Source organism: Amphiura filiformis, chromosome 2 (genome assembly GCF_039555335.1).
Source record: "Amphiura filiformis chromosome 2, Afil_fr2py, whole genome shotgun sequence".
Classification (NCBI taxonomy): Eukaryota; Metazoa; Echinodermata; class Ophiuroidea; order Amphilepidida; family Amphiuridae; genus Amphiura; species Amphiura filiformis.
The window spans coordinates 33,268,267-33,286,365 of NC_092629.1; the positions used below are offsets into that span (position 1 = coordinate 33,268,267).

General features: G+C 36.9%; 1 protein-coding gene across 1 annotated transcript in view; it reads left to right on the plus strand.

Annotated features, from left to right (window-relative positions):
* The window catches only part of LOC140146100 (DNA repair and recombination protein RAD54-like), a 108,984-nt gene that overhangs the window by 55,033 nt on the left and 35,852 nt on the right, over positions 1 to 18,099 (plus strand).

Below are 18,099 nucleotides of genomic sequence, written 5' to 3' on the forward strand. Positions count from 1 at the left end.
AAGTTAGGTCTTTATAGTAGGAAACTTTCTTTTGCGAAGGCACCATGTCAACAATGCCTAGAAAAGTTGCTTTTTTGTCTTGTAAAAGTACTTAATTTTTCGCCATTTTCTGCTATTCCTTTTCTATAGACCAACACCAGATAAATCGGACTTCCTTTTACGCGCTATTAACCTGTGTAAACCAATCAAGGATCTTAATTGACAGTGACATCAGACGCGATAAAATCTTTTTATCTCTGTCTTTCATTATAGCATAGTAACTGTTATACCCAGTCTTGAGTTATACCTATGCACAAAACAGGTTTAACTTTAAACCGGGTCTAAATAGCATAGTAACTGTTAGACCCAGTCTTGAGTTAGACCTAGGCACAAAACGGGTTTAACTTTAAACCGGGTCTAAATAGCATAGTAACTGTTAGACCCAGTCTTGAGTTAGACCTATGCACAGAACAGCTTTAACTTTAAACCGGGTCTAAATAGCATAGTAAATGTTAGACCCAGTCTTGAGTTAGACCTATGCACAGAACAGCTTTAACTTTAAACCGGGTCTAAATAGCATAGTAAATGTTAGACCCAGTCTTGAGTTAGACCTATGCACAGAACAGCTTTAACTTTAAACCGGGTCTAAATAGCATAGTAAATGTTAGACCCAGTCTTGAGTTAGACCTATGCACAAAACAAGTTTAACTTTAAACCGGGCCTAAATAGCATAGTAACTGTTAGACCGAGTCTTGTGTTAGACCTATATAAAAAAAATATGTAAATACCAAAAAAATTTCTTCTCCATAGTTAGACCAGGTCCAGTTCAGTTTTAGTTTATTTCATCCATTATATTGCCAAAAAATAAAACTGGTTTAAATTGTTTTGTGCATGCAGACCTATAGACTGTGTAAAGTTAGTTAAAAAAAAAGTGTTTGTTCGCTTCTTTTTATTTGAAAGTTTTGCATGTTTTCTCCCAAAAGTGTAGTAATAATTGGACAGGAGTGTATTTTGTGAAAAGTGAGATTTTGGGGTCAAAGATCATTAAGGGGTCAGTGCCCGGGTCACCTCACAGCTGTTTTCGTGGTCTTAGACCACAGCTATGTCTAGTTTTCAGTATATTTTGGCTGATTTCTTATAGAAAATACTGAGAATTTTCTTCCCTAATCAAATCCTAGCTTGATAAATTGATAACTTTTCAAAGAAAAGTCGTATAAACATGGAATTTTCAGTTTCAATAAGCTCTAAAATGTCCTCTATAGAAACACATGTAAAACTCATTTTCAACCTGGGTCAACATGTGATTCATTGCCCTTGATCTCATATATATGATATAGAGCTCTCATGGGGTTAATGCTTTCTGGTTACTAAGAAACAGTCCTTGGATATAGAACATGTAATCTGCTTCACTCCTACTAACGATTCTTACCAGATCTCTGATTGGCTCAATATATGATTTAGGGTGTAACCAATCAAAATAGTCCTTATATGCCGGTAGTGCCCTTGGGGCTAATGCTTCCTGGTTACTAAGAAACAGTCCATGGATATATAATCTGCTTCACCTAATACCAGCCATTCTTACCAGATCTCTGATTGGCTAAATATATGATATAGGGCTCTGTGTAACCAATCAAAATAGTCCTTATATGCCGGTAGTACCCTTGGGGCTAATGCTTCCTGGTTACTAAGAAACAGTCCATGGATATATAATCTGCTTCACCCTTACCAGCCATTCTTACCAGATCTCTGATTGGCTCAATATATGATATAAGGCTCTGTGTGACCAATCAGAATAGTTAATGCTTCCTGGCTAATAAGAAATAGTCCATGGACATAGAACTGGGTGTGTTGTTGAGGTTGTCTTTTAGAGATATTTACATACAACAAGCACAGGAAGCCATCAATCAAGTTGAGCTAGCTTTTAATGCTCTGTGTGCTAACCATAGGATTCAACATAAAATTTTGAGATATTTTCTCAAAGTATCATGAGCTATCTTAAGAACCACTGAACGAATAATAGGCTTGCTTGTACTCATTTTAATGTATTTTTCATGCCGATTGCTGATCTTAAAAATATGGTTATGAAAATGTATAATTCTGATATTTTTGGATTTAAAAAAATAAATAAACTTGTCGTCTGCAGTTGACACCCATGTGGAGAGAGTTAAATGTATGAAGATTTCAGATGCGAAAATGTGTGGATATACGGTATTAAAGGCTGCTTTGGGGTTTTTTTTATAATTATCTATAGGCAATCTGTAGATGAGAATGACCTTTGACACCTGATCAAAATTATTTAAGAAAGGGTTAATACTGTGCCCTTTACACCGAAATTATGAGTCCGAGGCAGTTAAAACATAATTTATGGGTGCGGCACAGCCAAATAATGTGTCCAAGGCAGTTAAAACATAAATAATGGGTGCAGCGCAGCCAATGCAGACGTGTTTACTGCCAAGGACACATTTGGGTGTAAAAGACAATTCAGCAACCTTTATTTCTATTGTCTAATCTCAAAAATAGTGTGATTTAAACAGAAAGTATCACTTTTTTCCCAAATAAATAATTAAAGTTGCTTTATCAAGATAAGCGAGTACACATATCCGCTGCAAGTGACAGTGTGTATCCAGGCCCGTCGCAGGATTTTTTGGGAGGTGCTGATTTTGAAAAAGTGGACTTTTTTTCCAAGTGGGTGAGATTTTGTGAAAAGTGGACTTTCTTTCCAAAATTTGGACCTTACCCCCATGCATATGGGCCTGTGTGTATCACAGAGATTTTGTACGCATAACCATGCCTAATGCTATGCGTAGAATGTGTTGTGGCGCTTGACCCAATATTGCAGAATGGCTTTCACGTTATGTGTTTTAACAAAACAGAGAGCACGATTCTGAATAATAATACATTGGGCAATAATACATTCCGCTGCATGGCTACAGCTGCAGTTATCTTCCTTTTGAGGTTGGTTCAAAATCGAATGAGACCCGCCTTAACCGCTTTCTGCATGCAGTCAAGTCGCACATCAAATAAGATCTGAAGAATGACATCCCCAAAATAGCGCTTGCGTCTTCTTTTTCCATCTTTTTTTTTCCATCTTTCAGACAAGGCATATAAAAAAGAGTGGAATGTCAATATCCTCAGATAGCCTTACAGGGTGATGTGTCCGTCGCCTGTTTCTCGATGTGCTTGTTAACCTTGTATATCGTTTTCTTTTTAAGGTGGTATTTTAGGCATTATGGAAGTGTTCCAAGCATGTTTTAAACAAATTATTTGAGCAGGGCAAAGCACACTTATCAATATGCCTTTTCGGACATACAGTTGTTCAAAATATATCAATTTATATTTTCTTTTTATCTTATTGTTTTTATCAATAATCAATAATCAAACCTATATTTTCAGGTAACTCCATTTGAAATTCACATTCCCTGTGTGGGAGATTAATGCCATGTCTTCCATAGGGGGTGTATGAATGTCAACTGGAATAGCCCTATAGACCTTATCAGTTCAACACATTCAATACCTAGAGTCAACAATATTGATAAATAAAGCAATAAAGCAGCACATTGCAATTTGTTCCTGATTTGAAATTTTAATGTCAAATGACATGAATTTCATTTAGTGTGTTGGGGGGATTTATCAGAATTCTATAAATAAAATGATACTTCTCATTGTATTTATTTCTTATTGAGCCAGCAGAGTGTTAGCATATCACTTTCGGCGGGTAACAGTTACAAGCTATCCAGTTTACAATGACTTTGGCAAATGCAATTACATCACTTGTTCTCCGCTTTGCAGTGTCTTTGGTAGGAACACCAGCAAACATCTGTTTGTTAAAAACTTACTGCCACAGATCTGTAAAGAAGGATAGTATGATTATTTCTGTTATGGCTCTGGCTGCCTTGGATTTGGTAGCCTGTATAGTGGTGAATCCATTCTATATCTTGATCTCTGTGTTATATCTTGCATATAATGTGAATGATGGTCACCTGTATGGTTTGGATACCTTGAATGTTACCGATGATCACTTAAATACCACAAATAATTTGACTCTTACTGAAGCGGATATTTCCGAAGGTATATGCAGCAAAGTTACCAGTGGGAAAATATGTGACATTTATTCGTTCACTTTCTTAACAGTGACAGCATCATCTGGATTGCTTCATACACCATTAGCAATAAATTGCTATTATGTTATTAGTGGTATAGCATCAGAGGGAATCCGAATCAAAAGCGCACTGTTGCTTATGTCAGCATCCATTTTCATTGGTGTATTGGTAGGAATTATGCCAAAATCTTCATGGGTTTTTAAGATTTTCTGTGGAGTACTGTTCGGCATGGTTTTCCTAACCATAACCGCATTTCAAACTTTGACGCTGTTTAATGTTTTCCGACGGCAGCGGGACTCAAAAGAATTTGGAAAAAAACTTGAAGAATCTTCTGGATGTGTCAACAGTGAAGAAAGCATGGAGAGAAGTAGAGAGAAAAGATTGCAAAAAGAAATGAGGAAAAAAATTCATAAAGCAAGGCGAAATCAAATTGCAAAATGGTTATATGGTATGACATGGTTTTTTTTCTTCACTACAATAACAACTATAGCAGCACGTCATCTCAAATCTAAGTTTACAAGTATTTCTATTATAATAATATTTGAAGTACTGAGCCAGCTATATCACCTCAATCACATGACAAATGTGTTTATATACGGATTGAGGACACACAAATTTAAAACTGAAGTACAAAAGATAAAATTAAAAGGTCAAAACATTCCCATAACTCATGTTAGTAACGTAACCACCCGGGTATAAGCCCACCTTCGGCTATTATAAGCCCACCCCCTATTTTTCAAAACATTCTGGGAACAAGGGTGCACTCAGGCCCAGTACTAAATTTTGGCCAAGTTCTTAAATCAAATCAATGCTTTGCTCTCATATTTAAGAACAAATATAAAACATATCAGTTGATAATTAACATTCCACACTTAAAATTTTAAGAAATTGATATAGAAGATAGAAATTACTGGTACATTGGCATATACAAATGGGGGCGATTGCTCATATTTTTAAATTCAAGCACTAGCCCTTCCCCGGTTATAAGCCCACCCCCATTTTTGAAGTGAAATCTGCCATTTAGGGGGTGGGCTTATACCCGAGTGGTTACGGTAATAACATGTAACTTCCTTTTCGATTTAGTTTTATTTGTTTGTTTTAGTTCCTACGTACAGAAATGACTTTGTTATATGGATCATTAAGATGTACGTGGCTATGACTCCTTTAAGTGACACATTACGTTTCACTACCTGAAGAGAATTGATCAAATTGTCAATGAGTTGACCATATCACCAGCTAGAGGCAGTATATGGCACACATGGGTCAATGAGTTACAAAAAAAAATGACCTTGCGTGGTATTTAGTTCCCAGGATGTGAGTTTTGCCTGAGGCAATTTGTGGGTAAATGTTGATCCCTCACTACAAAAGTTATTACTGTCGATTTGGATGAAAAAGGAGGTGAGACATGATCAAATCTCTCCAGGTAACAAAACGTAATGAAGCTAATCGGAACGTGTACAACAATTAAACACTGATAACAGCAACATTAAACACTATCAAGCGTTTGGTATATATCTGCGAAAGAGACAGTTATTTACAACTGCTAATAGCAGCTCAAGATCAAAAACACTATCAAGCGTGTGGTATATATCTGTGAAAGAGACTGTTGTCTGCATCTGTTAATGACAGCTTTGCATCCAAAACATCAAGTGTGTGGTATGTCATGTAAAGGCAGTCATGTTCACTTTCTACTGGCACAAATGTGACCGTCATCTTGTAAATATAGCACATTGGACTTTGCACCGTGAATGAGCATGCATAACACGGTTTCCTTAACGCTGCATCCGCTGGATTCTGTCGAGTATCGTTAGAGAAGTAGAAGTGTGAAAGAGACAGTTGTCTACATCTGCTGATAACAGCTTGACATCAAAAACACTATCAAGCATGTGGTATATATCTGTGAAAGAGACTGTCTGCATCTGCTATAAAATGACAGCTTTGTATCAAAAACACCATCAAGCGTGTGGTATATATCTGTGAAAGAGACGCGGTTGTTTACATCCACTATAATGTCAGCTTTACATCAAAAATACTATCAAGCGCATGGTATGTTATATAGGCAGATTCACTTTTTCTCGCACAATGACTGTCATCTTGTAAATAATATAAAGAAAAGCGCAGTGATTTATAGTGCGCTACGCACAGGCACAACACCTAAACGTTGATCCACAAGCCTCAGCACACTTTACAGGTTTATAAGGAACGCCTTATCGATTGAGCTAACTTGACTGCTAATAAAGCACCTAGCACATTGGACTTTGCACCGTGCACGATGTCCCAGTTTCCTTGACGCTACATCCTGACTTATGGATTCTGTAGATAATTGTTGGAGTGTGAATAATTAACAGCTCTACATTAGAAACACTATCAAGTGTGAGGTACATATCTGTGAAAGAGACTGTTGTCTACATCTGCTATTAATGACAGCTCTGCATCAACTTTTGTTGAAGAGTTCATGTGCTATTGATCATGTTGATTTCAAATCGGACTATATTTTGGCCTAAACGTAGTATTCAATCAAGGACAAAGATGTACTCGTAATCAAGGACTCACAATTGAGGACAAAGATTCATTCAATGAAGCCATAAAACATTGCTGTACGTAGTAAATAATGAAAACTTGGCAAAATTGTTGTGATTTAATGAGTTGATTAAAAGAATGCCTATTTTTGCTGAAAGATAAAAATGGGCTATTCCAATTGAAATCCACACTACCCCTGTGGAAGATTTTGGAAATATCTTCCACAGGGGGAGTATGTTTGTCAAATGTAATTGGTCAGGGTTAATCATTTTGAAACCCATACTCCCCCTGTATTATGGCTTTATCTATATCTTCCACAACTAGAGGAGTATCTTAAATGGAAGTTAGCCAATTGGCTTTTATATTTGAAACTCATACTCCCTCTGTGGAAGACTTTATAGCTAAATCTTCGCCAGGGGTAGTGTGGATTTCAAATGGAATAGACCAATGCATATTATTTAGGCAATCAAAGTATATCTCAGATCTTGTGGTGTATATTGTATATTTGCTCCGATAAATGAAAACCTAACCGAATTTGTTTTTACTCCAAACTTATCACAAAAAATTTAGGGTAAAAAAGTGTAATTTTGCGATTTTTTCAAAACCTGAACATTTTTATTTAAATCTGAATTACCATAGGATTCCTTGACTCATTTTCATTCAAAAAATGTATATCTTTTATATTGTTTGGACTTCAGAAATAATAAAGTTGGAAAAGGTCCATGTTCTCTCCCATTACTCTCCCCTTAAGTTAAAAGTGAAGGATAAGTCATTAAAATTAGGTATTTTTGGGGGAAAAACAAGGAAAACAGCAGTATTGGCAAAGTTGAAACCCCATTCAAATACATGTCAGGGCCCACAAAAGGTTTTCGAAATTGAACAAAGGTTTTGTTGAATCAGGGGATATGTGTCCATTAGACTATAGCCAAGATATTGAATATTTTCTCTTCTCACCCTTTGCATTTTGGTATGCGTACGTGTTTGCGGGCAAACGAGGACACACACAAGATTTTTCACCCTAAACTGCGGACTTACTTCCAACCGAGGAACGTCCGCAATCTCAAACTGCTGCAAAAGACCTCAAATGCATGCTAATTGCTTTATAACACTATTTGCCTGAAACCGAGGACAAACGAACCTACTTCCAACCGAGGACTGTCCTCGGTCTCAAACTGCTGCAAAAGACCTCAAATGCATGCTAGATGCTTTAAACGCTATTTGCCTGAAACGGAGGACCACACGTGTAAAAACTACCGTCCGCAGGGGTGATGGCTAAAATTCCGCTTTCAGATATACACAAAAAATCCGCCATTTTAGTCCACGGTTAGGCGATGAAAACATCATACACACGTCCTCGGTTAGATAGCAAAACACAATGTCCACGTTTGGAGGCAAACACAGACAGGGGTGTGTGTGTAGGAGGGGGGTAGTTCATAAGTGGGGGTTTTGTTTGTAGCTAATTTTTCTACTAAGTAGAGAAGGTACAGATTCATGTAAAATGGCTTATTTTGTGTTTAAGGCTCAGTGTAACCAATCAGGACAGTCCTTATAGGCCAATAGTGATCACGGGGTTAATACTTCCTGGTACTAAGAAACAGTCCATGGATATAGAACATGTAATCTGCTTCATCACTACCAGCCATTCTTACCATATGTCTGATTGGCTCAATATATTATGATATAGAACTTATGTAACCAATCAGGACAGTCCTTATAGGCCAGTAGTGCCCATGGGGTTAATACTTCCTAGTTACTAAGAAACAGCCAATGGATATAGAACCTGTAATCTGCTTCACCCCTGCCAGCCATTCTTACCAGATCTCTGATTGGCTCAATATATGATACAGGGCTTTGTGTAACCAATCAGAATAGTCCTTATAGGCCAGTAGTGCCCATTGGGTTAATACTTCCTAGTTACTAAGAAACAGCCAATGGATATAGAACATGTAATCTGCTTCACCCCTGCCAGCCATTCTTACCAGATCTCTGATTGGCTCAATATATGATACAGGGCTTTGTGTAACCAATCAGAATAGTCCTTATAGGCCAGTAGTGCCCATGGGGTTAATACTTCCTAGTTACTAAGAAACAGCCAATGGATATAGAACATGTAATCTGCTTCACCCCAACCAGCCATTCTTACCATATCTCTGATTGGCTCAATATATGATATAGGGATCTGTGTAACTAATCAGAATAGTCCTTATAGGCCGGTAGTGTCCATGGGGTTAATACTTCCTGGTTACTAAGAAATAGAACATGTAATCTACTCCAACCCAACCAGCCATTCTTACCATATCTCTGATGATATAGGGCTCTGTGCAACCAATCAAAATAGTCCTTATATGTCGGTAGTGCCCTTGGGGGTTAATGCTTCCTGGTTTCTAGGAAACAGTCCATGGATATAGAACATGTAATCTGCTTCACCCTTACCAACCATTCCTACCAGATCTCTGATTGGCTCAATATGTGATATAGGGCTCTGTGCAACCAATCAAAATAGTCCTTATATGTCGGTAGTGCCCTTGGGGTTAATGCTTCCTGGTTTCTAGGAAACAGTCCATGGATATAGAACATGTAATCTGCTTCACCCTTACCAACCATTCCTACCAGATCTCTGATTGGCTCAATATGTGATATAGGGATCTGTGCAACCAATCAAAATAGTCCTTATATGTCGGTAGTGCCTTTGGGGGTTAATGCTTCCTGGTTTCTAGGAAACAGTCCAGGGAGGTAAATGTGAACAATGTTATTTGTATCTCAGTTTGTATGAAGCAATTTAAGACTTCTACGTTACTCAAATTTCACTCACCGGAGCGCTTTCACCGTGTCCATTGTAATTTTATTTGTGTTTTCCACAAAATTTAGACCCAAAATAGGAATAAATTGTCTTTTATCTTGTGTATAAATTGTATTAATTTTATTGTGTGGTACCTTTATTTTGTTTGATGGGATAGCTAAGTCTGGTCATATTGCCTTTTGTGTATCTCCCTGATTCAATTTATGTTATTGTATTTTATGCCTAGATGTTGTATTCCAGATTTTATCAGGCGTGAAAATTTTCAGCGTTTTAGCTGATTTCAACATTGTTTGCTATTGTTTTCAGTGTTTTTCAGCTTATTTCTGAATCAAATTCACAGAAAATGGTAAAAACTTTTTTTTCAACACCAGTTTTCATGCCTGTTTTATTACTTTTAATGTAAATTGTGTGAATAGCTAAATGAATCTTTTATACATTTAAAACAAGTTTTACTATTTGCAGGCCTACTGTACTTTTTATTTTATTTATTTATTTATTACGGTATAAAAATCCAGAAATACAGTCAGAAAACTGAGACATCTGGTTTACAATGCATACATCAAAAAACACAGAAATATATACATGTATATAAAAAAAAAACACATTTTGACAAACAACAAATCAAGAAAGATTCACAACTGCAGGAATTGTTGATTTTTGGTAGCGAGTTTTCTTGCTTCTAGGCGGGTCAAGTTGTTGAGCATTCCTGAGGTTTTTACCGTGTCTTTTACTTTTGGGAGCAGGGAGCATCCTGTTGTGACGCTCTGATTTCAAAATGCTCTCGCCAAAACCTCTAAGGAGATGTTCCCGCCTTTCAACAAGAGAACAGAGCTCAAGCGTCTTCAGAGCCTCTGAATACGAGCTGTACGGGTTACCGAGTATTATACGGCAGGCGCTTTTGGATAAGTTCCATCTGGTCAGCTTGGTGTTTAGTGATACTACTGTGCCACAGAGGACTGGCATATTCTAATACCGGACGACATACATTTGGTAGACCGAGGTCAGATCACTAGCAGAAGCTCTGAATCGCTTAAGAACATAGAGCATGTACATTCTCTTTGAAGCCTTTGTAATCATTTGACCAACTTGGATATCCCACTGGAGATTGTTTTGAATTGTGACTCCCAGAAGTTTCATACTGTTAGTGGTATCGACCTTCTTGCCATTGATAGTAAAAACTGGAAACTGGGGCTCATTTCTTAGAGAGCAAACATGCATAATGTGACATTTCTCTGGCTTGGGAACCATATCATTTTCATTGCACCAAGTCCCAAGTTGGTTAAGATAATTTTGCAACTGCGAGCTGCCTTTTTCCCCAAGGGTTAAATCGTCCACATATTTATTTATTTATTTATTTATTTATTTATTTATAACATTCGGCCAAAGCCAGGCTAATCCCAATAGTGCTCAGAGGCTACTAAATTTAAGGGACGCCATCCGGATATGACGGGACAGGGATATGGGCAGTGGGGCATCAATGGCAGAGTCAATTTGCCACAGCAGAGAAAATTATGGGGCCAAAGTTGGTCCCTTGCGGAACACCACCCCATATGTGGAGAGATGTAGACGACTTGCCTTGTATCCTAACAGTCTGTTTACGATTGGTTAGAAAATTGCATATAACCGGTATTATAATTCTACGAACACCAATATCAATCAATTTCGTGATTGCTACATTATGGTTGATCCTGTCGAAGGCCTTAGTGAAGTCGATTGCACATAATGACGCATAATGGCCTGGCTTATCAACTCCTCTAAGGACTGTGTCGACAAGATCAACCAAATAATGCGTGGTGGAACTATTCGGCAAATTGCCATATTGTTTGCACTAATTGTTGATGCTTTTCCAATGCACTCCAGGCCCGCATACAAGTGGAGGGGGAAAGGGGCCCACCAAGAAGTGGAGGGGGAAAGGAGGCGGCCTATATGCTTCACCCTAGCTAAGACAATGCAAGACACTAATTAATATATGCGAGGATTGGAAATAAACGATCCAAGCCCGAGAAATTATTATTTACATGACATGTTTGGGGCTCGAGCAAACTGACATGTGAAAATTTTGAGAGAGAAAATTTCACATGTATCAAAGCGCTTTACATTTATTCAGCTGTCGTTAGAATATGTCAGCTGCCATATACATATGCCCAAAGCATGCTCATACCTTGGGGCAGCGCTCAATGGACAGTATTTCTAACAGCTCCCCATTTCACCCCTAGGTGGGTAGAGAGAGGCAAGTGAGGTAAATCGCCTTGCTAAAGTGCACAACACAGTGGCGTTGCTGGGGCTCGAACTCTCAACCCTCCGATTGCGAGGTAGAGCCTGTACTGCTGCGCCACCGTGCCCCCAATATGTTTGTTCCATTTGAAATTCATACTCCCCTGTGGAAGATATTTTCCAAATCTTCCACAGGGGGAGATTGGACTTTAAACTGATTAGCCTAGTAGCACTATAGGCCTTCTTCAGTTCATCACTTGTCAACAATAATGATAAATCTAGCATAAGGCAGCTATAGCGCATGGTTGTAGTGCAATTTGTCCGACATTTAGAGAATAACGATGGAATTTTTATTTTGCCTATCCTCTACCGTGATGATAGGCGACAGGCAGGTCCAATATTTTGAGTAGTGGATGCCGGCGCAGCCGGGTATCCACTACGATAAAAATATTGGACCTGCCTGTCGCTCATCATAGGTAGAGGATAGGCAAAAAAAAAATTCCCATCGCTTATTCTCATTCTCAGTCAGTTAAATATTATTTTAATAACTGTAAACAATTTTTTAAAGCAAAAACTAAGTTACCGTCATAAAAACTCCCCTCATTATAAAATGAACGAAACTTGTTTACAACTTCGTATTCTGTTGCTCGTACTGCTAGCGCGTCACAGATTCCGCACTAGTCTCACGCATACAGCGCGACACATACGCCAAGACCTCTACAAGCGTGTTACGCATTATCAAGACGCATGATGACGTGGGGTCCTCTACGGCCTGATAGACGGCACCAAATCATGCAATTGTCCAATCAGAAATGTGTCTACGAACTAGACCACTCCCACTGACTAAGAATTTTTGTTATTTCACTGAAAGTGTTTCTTTTAGTGTGTTAGGAGGATTTATCAGAATTCTATAAATAAAACAATAAAACTATACTTCTCATTGTATTTATTTCTTATTTCTTATTGAGCCAGTAGAGTGTTGAATTAACATATATAGCTCTAAATTCTTCTGCTACATTGTATATCATATTTCTTGGGTTTATATTGAGGTCTTCATTTTTGGGCCAGTAAAAGTTTACAATGACTTTGGCAAATGCAATTACATCACTTGTTCTCTGCTTCGCAGTGTCTTTGATAGGAACATCAGCAAACATCCGTTTGTTAAAAACTTACAGCCACAGATCCGTAAAGAAGGATAGTATGATTATTTCTGTTATGGCTCTGGCTGCCGTGGATTTGGTAGCCTGCATAGTGGTGAATCCCATCAATATCTTGATTTCTGTGTTATATCTTGCATATAATGTGAATGATGATCACCTGTATGGTTTAGATACCTTGAATGTTACTGATAATCACTTTAATACCACAAATAATTTGTCTCTTACTGAAGCGGATATTTACCAAAGTAAATGCAGTAAAGTTGTGAGTGGGAAAATTTGCCACTTTTATACGTTCACTTTTGTAACACTAACGGTATCCTCAGGATTGCTTCATACACCATTAGCAATAAATTGCTATTATGTTATTAGTGGTATAGCATCAGAGGGAATCCGAATCAAAAGCGCACTGTTGATGATTTCAGCATCCATTTTCATTGGTATACTGATCGGAATTACGCCAACATCTTCATTGGTTTTCAAGATTTTCTGTGGAGTAGTGTTTAGCATACTTTTCCTAATCATTACCGCATTTCAAACTTTGACACTGTTTAACGTTTTCCGACGGCAGCGGGACTCAAAAGAATTTGCAAAAAAACTTGAGGAATCTTCTGGAGGCATCAGCGGTGAAGAAAGCATGGAGAGAGAAGACAATAAAAGAATGCAAAAACAAATGAAACAAATTCATAAAGCAAGGCGAAATCAAATTGCAAAATGGTTATATGGTATGACGTGGTTTTTTTTCCTCACTACAATAACAACTTTAGTAGCACGTCATCTCAGTTCAAAATATAAGGTTACAAGTATTTCTATTAAAATAATATTTGAAGTACTGAGCCAGCTATATCACCTCAATCACATAACGAATGTGTTTATATATGGATTGAGGACACAGAAATTTAAAACTGAAATACAAAAAATAAAATTAAACCGGTCAAAATATTCCGTAACTCATGTTAGTAATAACATGTAATTTCCTTTTTGCTTCAGTTTTATTTGTTTGTTATAGTTTCTGAAAACAGAAATGACTTTGTTAAAAATTGTAAATAATGGTAGTTAAGACCTACACGGCTATGACTCCTTTGACAAACTCGCCGGAACGTGTACATCAATTAAAGGCCCATTCAGTGATTTGCTCATCCGGACAATCGTAAAAATCATCCAAATTCCGATTTTGGTACCTTTCTCATTGTCATAGATGTGCTAACATAGCCTGCGAGTGGTTCAGACGAAAGCCGTGTATTGAAGACAAAATAAGACATTTTACACGAATGTTTCTAAAACAAAAGTCTTGGTCTTTTCAAGAGGAAAAATAAGAAATAAACCAAATATCTATTTTGGGGACCAAATCTTGGAAGTTGTTTTTAGCTACACATATTTAGGAATTACGTTTAATTACAATGGGTCTTTTAATATTGCAATTAAAAGGTTGCATGATATAGCCACTAGGGCAATGTTTGAAATATTGAAAAAAGGCAGATCCATGTTCTTATCAATTGATATTCAACTCAAACTGTTTGATTCTGTTGTTATTCCAATCATTATATACGGTTGTGAGATTTGGGGTTTTTCAAATTTGAATTTGATTGAGAAATTACATTTAAAATTTTGTAAAATACTTTTGAAATTGAAAAAAAGTACCTGTTCCAGCATGATCTATGGTGAACTAGGCAGATTGCCTCTATATTGTATAGTTAAGTCTAGAATGATACAGTTTTGGAGTAAATTAGCTTCTAATAAAAATGATAAATTGTCTACAATAATCTACAAAGTCATGTTACATATGTATAAGAATGAGTCTTTTGAGTGCAAATGGATTCAACATATTGAATCATCTCTAAATAATTTAGGTCTTGGATATATTTGGTTAAATCAGTGTTGTGAAGTAAATAGTTTTTGGCTAAAAAACACTGTGTCTCAATGCCTCACTGATCAATTTAGTCAAGAATGGAAGTCAAATGTAGATACAGCAAGTAGTTGTATTAATTATAGTCTTTTTAAAAATGAGTTGTGTTATGAAACCTACTTAAACAAATTGTCTTCAAATTTGAGAATCACATACACTGCTTTTAGATGTAGGAATTTTAGTAAATTACCTGTTGTTTCTGGTAGTTATTTGAATATTTCACTAGCAAATAGATTATGTGACAAATGTGATAGTAATAGTATTGGTGATGAGTTTCATTATGTTTTAGAATGCAGTTTCTTTAGTGACGAAAGGAAATCATTGCTCAAAAGTATTTTTATGATAATCCGTCCAGTATCAAATTTTGTCAGTTATTCAATTCATCAGGTAGAGAATTGATTAACTTGTGTAAATTTTAATTTTATATTTCCAAACAACTGAGATCATCTTCCTAATTTTGTACAAATCCAATCTATTTTTATTGCGTATGTTTATTTTTATATTATGTAAAATTTTGTTCCTGTATTTTGTTGTAATAACTGAAATTGTTGTGCCGTACTGAAATTTTATTTTAAGTGCTTATGTTCTGTACCTTGTATTAGTAAGGTTTTGAACAATAAAAGAATCTTGAATCTTGAATCTTGTAATTTAGATACTGACAGTATCTGAATTAGCTACATGTATTTGAATTTTGAATGCGGCTTCAATTTTGTCAGTACTGCTGTTTTCTTTGTTTTTTGCCAAATTTGTCATTTCAATTTGAAAGAACAATTTTGAATGACTTACCCTTCACTTTTAAGTAATTTATAAAAAATTCTAATTTTTTTACACTTGCGCTGGGTATTTATCGAGGATAAAGATGCATGTACTCTCAATCAAGGACAAAGATTTACTCACAGTTGAGGACAAAGATGTACTCTCAATCAAGGACAAAGGTGTACTCGAAATTGAGGACAAAGATGTACTCTCAATCAAAGACAAAGGTGTACTCAAGCAGTCAAGGACAAAGATGTACTCTCAATCAAGGACAAAGGTGTACTCGCAATTGAGGACAAAGATGTACTCTCAATCAAAGACAAAGGTGTACTCGCAATTGAGAACAAAGATGTACTCCCAATCAAGGACAAAGGTGTACTCGCAATCGAGAACAAAGGTGTACTCGCAATCGAGAACAAAGATGTACTCCCAATCAAGAACAAAGATGTACTCTCAATTGAGGACAAAGGTGTACTCGCAATCGAGAACAAAGATGTACTCCCAATCAAGGACAAAGGTGTACTCGAAATTGAGAACAAAGATGTACTCTCAATTGAGGACAAAGGTGTACTCGCAATCGAGAACAAAGATGTACTCCCAATCAAGGACGAAGGTGTACTCGTAATCGAGAACAAAGATGTACTCCCAATCAAGGACAAAGGTGTACTCTCAATCAAAGACAAAGGTGTACTCGCAATCGAGAACAAAGATGTACTCGCAATCAAGGACAAAGATGTACTCCCAATCAAGGACAAAGGTGTACTCGCAATCGAGAACAAAGATGTACTCTCAATCAGAGACAAAGATGTACTCGCAATCAAGAACAAAGATGTACTCGCAATCAGGCAACAAAATGTTCTCTCAATGGAGGACAAAGATGTACTCGCAATCAAGGACAACGATGTACTCAATGAAGTCATAAAACATTACATAGTACCTAGTAAGTAGCAAAAATTTTGCAAAATTGTTGTGGTTAATGAGTTGATCAAAAGAATGTTTACCTATTTTTGACTGAAAGATGAGCATGCTGTTGCGTGCGTTTCCAATTTGTGAGGTACACTTGCTCAGACAAAGATATCAGAACAAATGTTTTTAAAATCGTTGTTTGAAGAATTAATTAACACTTTAAATTATGTGTACAATGAAAGTTTTGAGCATTTCAAGCTTGTTTCGTCCAGAGGGGAAATGCACTCGGCACTGGTTTTTAAAGTTTGGCAAGCCCTGAGACTTGCACTTGCTTTAAATATTATGTTTATGAAGTCAAAAAGTGAACATGGAGTTATGAATTGTATTTTTCTGCTCAAAGGGAAAACCCCATATGTGACATGATTGGTCCATGGAGACCAAAGGTTGTTGTGGTTTTGTTCAGTATGGTGTCAGTCTACGTATTAATGAATATCAATGATCTCATTTGCATATTCTGCCATAAATGTTGTATTGCGTAGGGAAAAAGTAGAGCAGTTGGTTTTGATTGATTCAAAGAATGGGATATTCCAGCTGAAATCCATATACCCCCTATAAACATGATAAAAGACATGACCTTAATCTCCCACACAGGGGTGTAGATTTCAAAAGGAGACACCCATTTGGGTAACCCCATTTGAAATTCACACTCCCTGTGTTGGAGATTAAGATCATGTCTTCCATATAGGGGGTGTATGGATTTGAAATAGCCGAATGCACCATGCAGTAGTAATGTTTTGTGTATATATGCTATCCTTCTAATCCACTGGAACTGATGTATACAACAACAATTTTGGGAATTATATTATTGACAATTCTGATGAACTTAATTATGGGTACTGTTCTAGCAATTCAATTTCAAAATTGCTCAAATATTGTTGAAAACCACTCCAATGTATACCTCTAGCTAGAAGAATGATGCACCATTCACAAGTTGTATGCGGAAAGGTCAAAATGTCATATTTTGAGCTTAACAGGGATCCACATTGTAAAAATGCTCCTTTTTTCCTTTAAGATATGGTTTCATTTTTATTGCTATTAAAAAACATCCAAATTAAGAATAGTTTGCCATATCTGGGACATTTCATTATCTAATGGGTGCAACAGGTTGAAAGAGATCAATCCTCATTGAACTCTATTGACCATGCCCAATATTATGATGTTACCGACATGGAGTAGGTAACATAAGTGCAAATTTATTTTTATGCCTCCACCAGAGGTATTATATTTCCTGGTTATCTGTCCGCTTCCATATCATTCCATCTGTTGGATGTTGCGATTGCAATTTCTCGGAACTGGCAAGGCGAAGAGTGATGCAATTTGATGGAGGGGTGGCAATTGGCGGTTTTCATCGCAAAATATGTTAATTAGCTGATTTAGTATATAAAGCAAAATAACCTTGTGAACAGATTATCTGGAGGTCTGTATGGGTTGCAGTGATGTGACTCGGTGGGGAGTAGCACTGTCACATGTTCTTGACCCGATTAGATTTTTAGCACAAAATATGCTAAATCACAAGGTCATTGTCGAATCATCCGGGGTCAAATCGCCATAAATTGTTGCAGGCTCGTGAAATTTCATGGGAAAGACCACTGTAGTAAGACAGTCATCTGGGGTGATATCGCCATAGATTGTTGCATGTTCATGAAATTCGGTGGGAACAACCAGCGAAACAAACAATATCAAGGTCATTTTGGGGTCATT